The 6,407-nt window shown below is 44.8% G+C and overlaps 1 non-coding gene across 1 annotated transcript; it reads right to left on the bottom strand.

Annotated features, from left to right (window-relative positions):
* Nucleotides 1-6,007: 6,007 nt before the first annotated feature.
* On the bottom strand, nucleotides 6,008-6,171 carry LOC121101580. The gene has a single exon (XR_005833572.1). It is a non-coding gene; the product is annotated as a U1 spliceosomal RNA (small nuclear RNA).
* Between the last annotated feature and the right edge of the window lie 236 nt (nucleotides 6,172-6,407).

Raw genomic sequence — 6,407 nt, 5'->3', positions numbered from 1 at the left:
CTCTCTCTGTTAAATAAATAAATAAATAAATAAATAAATAAATAAATAAATAAAATCTTTAAAAAAAAATAAGTATTTCCTGTGAGTGAGGCCCACAAAGCCCTCCTGTCCTTCAGGTCCTTCCCCTCAGGGACAGCTCAGCAATCCAGGGGTTCACCAGGTGGCAGTTGGCCCTTGATTTTGTGCTGTTGCCTCCGAGCAAACCGTCCTCACTACGGAGGGTAAACACACTTACGACGTCACTGCCGTGGTTAAAACTGCTGCTTAGCTCAGACACAAGTGCTCATGCTTTGTCATTAAAAACCCTTGGAGTCTCATGTTTTGATGATCATAGTTCTAGCCTCTTCGTCTTCAACTATGATTTTTGCTCTGATTATGGCAATAATAAGACAAAACAGAAATCCTCTTAGGTAGAGGCTTTTGACATGGCCACACATTAAACTGACTTCTAAAAATAATTGTTGATGCCCAGTTTCCAGACATTCTGGTTCAATTGATCTGGGATGGGGCCCAGGCATCAATATTTTTTTAAAACCCTTGTCTTCCCAGATGATTTTAATGTGAAGAGCCTCTGTTCTAAGGGACTTGAATCCTGGGGTGCCTATCCTGCCTCCTTTCCTTAAGATTTGAACCCCCTGAGAACTCCTGCAGCTGGTGGTTGCCAGGAAACCTACCACTGGTGGGGGGCCAGCAGCAGTCACTCGGCCTCCACGACATGTTCCTTCTAGGATTGGGCGAGCAGACAGGACAACTTCTTGGTTTGAGTGGAGTTAAGAATTGCCCAGTAATCACGCACTTGTCCCCAGGGGCTCGGGAAATGGTACATTACTGCAAGTTACTCCAAGGAAAGAGGTACAAAAATGACAGCCCCAAGTCTAAATTTGCTCGAACGTCTGGTACAGGAAGCAGCTGTTAGCTAATGCACTAATTAGGGCCCTATTTGTAGCTCTCCCGAGAAGAAGAATCTCCAGCTAGCTTAAGTAGGACATGCTTGGAGAACTGATGTTTTGGGGGTGACATTGATTGTGTGACTCGCACAGGATAGTCGGGAGATCCCAGCTCTGTTTTCACTTGCAGATCAGTAGCAGTGACAACAAAACAGAGACAAGAATTCCAGCAAATGCTGTCATGTCCCACGCTCAAGAGATATGACACAGCACTTTTCCATGTGTCCTATCAGTAAAATGGTAAATATAGAGAAAATGTTTGAAATGCTTCTTACCAGACTGGGAGGAAGGCCAGCACCCAATGGGTGAAACCAATGTTCCTTATTTATTTATTTATTTATTTATTTATTTATTTATTTATTTTTAAGATTTTATTTATTTATTTATTAGAGAGAGAGAGAGCAGAAGGAGAGGGAACAGCAGGCAGAGAGAGAAACAGGCTCCCCGCTGAGCAGGGAGCAGGAGGCAGGGCTCAATCCCATCACCTTGGCATCATGGCCAGAGCCCAAGGCAGATGTTTAACTGACTGAGCCACCCAGGCGCCCCAAATGTTCCCTATTTGGGCCACAGGGCCCATCCGTAGTCTGAAGCACAAACATAAATGGGGAAGCCACGGTCTAAATTGATGCAGGAAGCATTTGCTTGGGACTTGGCCTAAAAAAGGCAGCAAAACGGCAAAAAGTGAAGAGTCCCTCCAGTAAGGTCCCATCTGCCCATAAAGAGACAGGCCTGGTTTGACACAAAGCACCACTACCAAGATGGAGGCATTGTCTGCGGGGAGGAAGGGCTGCGCGTGCTCTAGCTACGGCAGCTTGTGCCCTTGCTGTGGGGCCACAGAGACAAGGGATAGAGAAACGCCTCAGGGAAACTGTAAAGTGCAGTGTGAATTGGAGGGTAGTAGTTCATTCCTTAGAGGACCTTGCTGCATAAGTGTAGTCTTCAAGCCAGCTCATCAGCCTGGAGCTTGCTAGAAATGCTAGTGAATGTGTGGTTTGTTTGTTTAAGTTTTTAATACATTGTAAATGTACATAACAACAGTTGCCATCTTACCCATTTTCGAATGTTCAGTTTACTGGCGTGAAGTACATTCACATTGTTGTCTTCCCAAACTAGAGCTCGGCACCCTGAATATGCTTTCAAACAAGTCTTCAGGTGACTCATATGCACAGAGAAGTGTAAGACCATTGGTCCAGGGGACTTCTGACTGTAGACCCCCTGATGAACTTAATTACAGTTTCTTATTCAGTGGACACTGTGCTAAGCATTCTTTCTCTCATTTCATCTCATTTAAGTTTTATCTCCTTTAGTCCTCCAGCAACCTTATGAAGTAGGTACCGTCATGACCCCTACTTTACAGGTAGGAAAACATTTAAGCATTTTACTCAAGATTGCACAGCAGGTAAGGGTTGGAGCTGGGATTTCACTTAGCATCTGTGATTCCAGACTGTATGCTTTTTTTCCCTGTCGGCTTCCTCTGTGCCCAGAAAGACCCCATCTAGGTGCTTGCGTTTGAGCCTGCGTGTTGAGGGAGAAAGGTGCCTGGGTATGTAGAGAGACGACGTAAAGTCACATGCCACTGCAAGTAAATCTTTATTTCCATGGTTTTATACAACTCCTACCTCTACTACAGAGACCTGGAGAATCTCGGACTCGCTCTCACAGCATTATTTTATCTTGCCTCTCCAGAAATTTTACTTTCTTAACCAAGATCTTCTTTCCTTTCTTAGGCATTTCCGCTGATCCTATTTCTCTCTTTTCAGAACTTTCTGGAACAAACAGGAAGATGGAACAGGAAGTTGCTGCTGGGGAATTCTGTGCTGGGTAGAATGGTGCGGCCAGGCTCACTGCTTCTACCTCAAGCCCCGTGGTTTCAGGGCTCAGCATGACTCAGGGGTGCAAACTCTGGAAGGTCTGACCTGGCATGTGACTCAAGAAGTCTGACTGGCCTCCCTTGCTCATACCTGAAACTGGGAAGTTTACAAAACCCAAAAGCATTTCTTGTATCAGCAACAAGGAGGTCAGATGTGGCCAGAGGACAGCATGGCTGTACGGCTGGACAAAGCCTGTCCTTCCAGGAAGTGGACACCTGGAGGATGCCTCTGGTCATTAAAAGTGGTTTGAGAACCACATAAACCAAGACCCAATCTTCGTAATGATCGCTCAGCACTATTCATTGATCCAAGATCAAATGGACAAAGGGTTCTCAACCCTGTATGCATAGTAGAATCAATCACTTGTGAAGATTAAAAAATTTAAAAATCCCTATGCCAGGACCCATACCTAGAGATTCTGATTCAGCGGGTCTGGGATGATGCCCAGGCATTGAGATCTTTAATGTGTATCTAGGGTTGAGAAACACTGAATTAGACAAAGCAGAGCTAACGTCCTATCATCTTGGTATTGGTGGTGCCTAACACAGCATCTGGCATCCCGTAAATGTTTATGGAACACATGTGTGAATAAATGAACTAGTGATATCACATAAACGACTATTAGTACTTGGGTAGTACTTTATGGGTTCCAGAATACTCTTTCATATGCTTCTCTCATTACTCCCCTGGAAGATACTGTTGTACGATGCCCATCTTACAGATGAGGAAACCGAGGCTGAATGAGATGAGGCGATTCCCCTCCCCCCACTCCCACAAAATGAATAAACTGTGTTCATTTAACTCTTGTCCACTCAGAGGGCTGATGACTGTGACGGTTCTCCTCTAGCTCCAGCTGTGCCCTAGAAAGCTCGTTTGGCTGTTTGCTTTGGCAAGTACGGAATCTGCTCCTTCTACCTGCACGCTGATGTCTAATTTTACACAATGCTTATTACAGAAAAATGCAAACAAAGAACGTAAAAAAATAGTATAATTAACTTTCATGTAATCATCAATCAGCCTCAATACTGATCAACTCAGGGCCAGTGTGATTTCATCTATATTCTCATCCACTGCTTCCTATTTTGAAACAAATCCCAATAAATGTTTCAGTATGTTTCTTTAAGGACTTGAAAGCAAAACAATCTCAAAATTGTTATCATACCTAAAAAATGAATAATAATCCCTTAATATCATCACATACCTGGTCAGTATTCACACATCTCTGATTGCCTTTTTTTTCCCCACAGTTTCTTTGATCAGGGATCCAAGTAAATTCTATACATTGCAATTGCTTGATATGGATCTTAATCCTCTTTTAATCTGAGGACTTCCCTTTCATCCCTTTTGTTTTGTCTCCCTGAAATTTATTTTTGAAGAAACCAGGTCCTCTGTCCTGTATGGTCCCTATCCTGGATTTTGCTTGACTACAAACTCCTGCTGTCGTTTAGCACACTCCTCTGGGCCTTGTAGCTCCTGCAATTTAGTAGGTACCAGAAGTTTGATCAGATTCTGCTTGGATTTTTTTGTTTTTTTCAAAACTCCTTCCTAGGTGCTGGTAGGGTTTTGCCTGAAGGTAGCCATTTTGGAAGAAAAAAACCCCAAAACCACAATTGTCAAGGCTAAGCAGCCGACACACATAAATTCATGGTCAGGAATTAAGGGGGAGCTGCGTGACTCTGGCCGTGTGTGGGAAGATCCCTTTCCTAACTCCGGCTGCGGGTTGAGCCCTGCCTCCCCGGATGTCCCCGCTGCACCTGTCTGCGTTCCTGCCTCTCCTTCCCTGAGTCAACCCCTCGGCGCCGGAGTTCTATGGGTTTGCTTCCCGGAAGTCAGCTTCTCCCTGAGACCAGATTGCGGCGCTATTTCCCCTGATTGACGAGGGATCAACATTTTCTGGCAGCGACCGCTGAGACTCCGAGCATATGCTCAGAGTGACACCTAGTGGCTTTAAAAGCATAATTTATTGAGGCTTAGAGGCCCTTTTTTAGTTTTTCGATATGTATTTTTTCAATTGCAAAACTATCCCATGAGCATTAGAAAACCTCAAAGGATACTGAGTAATAATAGCTTTGGTGATAAGATTTGTTTCCAAGATTTCACTCACAGCTTTCCTGGGGCGCAATATGAATAAAGTCCCAGGTGAACCCACACCCCAGGAGTAACCACAGCTAATGGTAACGGGAGAGTATTCTCTTCCGTGGCTGCGTGGTATTTCCTAGGAGGAGGCGGGAGTGCTGGTTTATTTACCCCATTCCGCATTAGTAGACTTTGGGGTAGATTTAAGCGTGTTTTTTCTATTATAATGTTGCCATGAACATCTCTGCGCATGTGATTTTTATACTCTGAAGAGTGTTTGAAGACAGTCATCTAGAAGTGGAATTATTAGTTCAAAGAGAATGAGCATCTTTTCACCAATGTACACCTTTACCAACAATGTCTGAGGGGACCTGTTTCCCCACGTGCTCACGACACCACCGTATTATTACTTATGTAAAAATCTGTGTAGTTGTTTTTTAATCTTTCTGTGTTTTTTTTTAAAGGAATTTTTGTTGCCACGACTAGGTTGAGTTCAGTGTGATCCACTTTGTTTTCCCGACCATTCATGTTCCAGAGATAGTTCACGCTGAATCTGTAAGCTGGTGGTGGATTCCAATTCAGGAACAAGGATATTTTTGGCCTTTATTAATATTCGCTAATTCAAATGATATTTGTGGAGTGCCTCGTGTGTGCCTGGACAGCTGCCGGAGACACCATGGCGAGCAGGACGTGTGACCTGCCCTGTGTTCTTAAGGAGCCAGTGGAGGCTGGCGTGTAAGCCAGTGACTACCGCAACTGTGTGATTCAGACTCTGCTGGAAGGAACCCAAGGCAAGCTTGTGGCCCAGAGATGGGATTGAGGAGGGGATGGGTCACTGGGAGGCTTTGTAGAGGAGAAGGCATTTGAGTGGGGTCTTGAAGAATGAGGCTAGGCCAATGGCGGCAGGGCCACTTAGGGTCCAGGAAACACTTTGTGAAAGGTAGAGTATAATTGCGGGACCATCGGGAGGTCCAGGTGGCTGGAAAGGGTTTGGGAAGCAGCTCTGATTTGAGACTGCAGAGGTAGGTACAGGCCAGATCATAGAGTTTAGACTTCATCTGCAAGGCCAGTGTTTCTCAAACTCTGTGGACACTTTTATTTTACTTATTTTGTTAAGGGAGAGTGCGAATGCAGTCCCCCACTACCACAAATTACGCAGTCGAGTTTCCCACATTTGGGGAAATTGCAGGGGTGAGTACATCCAGAGTGCAATGGATGAGCCTCGCCCTGGGAAAACCACCTTCATGATTATGGAATCTCCCCTGCCAGGTAAGTATGAACACATTTTAAATTTAATTTAATTAATTTATTTGAGAGAAAGAGAGCATGAGCAAGGAGGAGAGGCAGAGGGAGAGGCAGAAGCAGACTCCCCGCTGAGCAGGGAGCCCAATGTGGGGCTCGATCCCAGGACCCTGGGGTCATGACCCCAGCCAAAGGCAGGTGCTCAATGGACTGAAGCACCCCATTTTCACCCCAGATTTTATTTATTTGTCAGAGAAAGAGAGAGGGATCG

The sequence above is a fragment of the Ursus maritimus genome, unplaced genomic scaffold (assembly GCF_017311325.1).
Source record: "Ursus maritimus isolate PB19 unplaced genomic scaffold, ASM1731132v1 scaffold_8, whole genome shotgun sequence".
NCBI lineage: Eukaryota > Metazoa > Chordata > Mammalia > Carnivora > Ursidae > Ursus > Ursus maritimus.
Note: the sequence above shows the minus strand (reverse complement) of the source record. Positions and strands in the feature narration are given on the sequence as shown.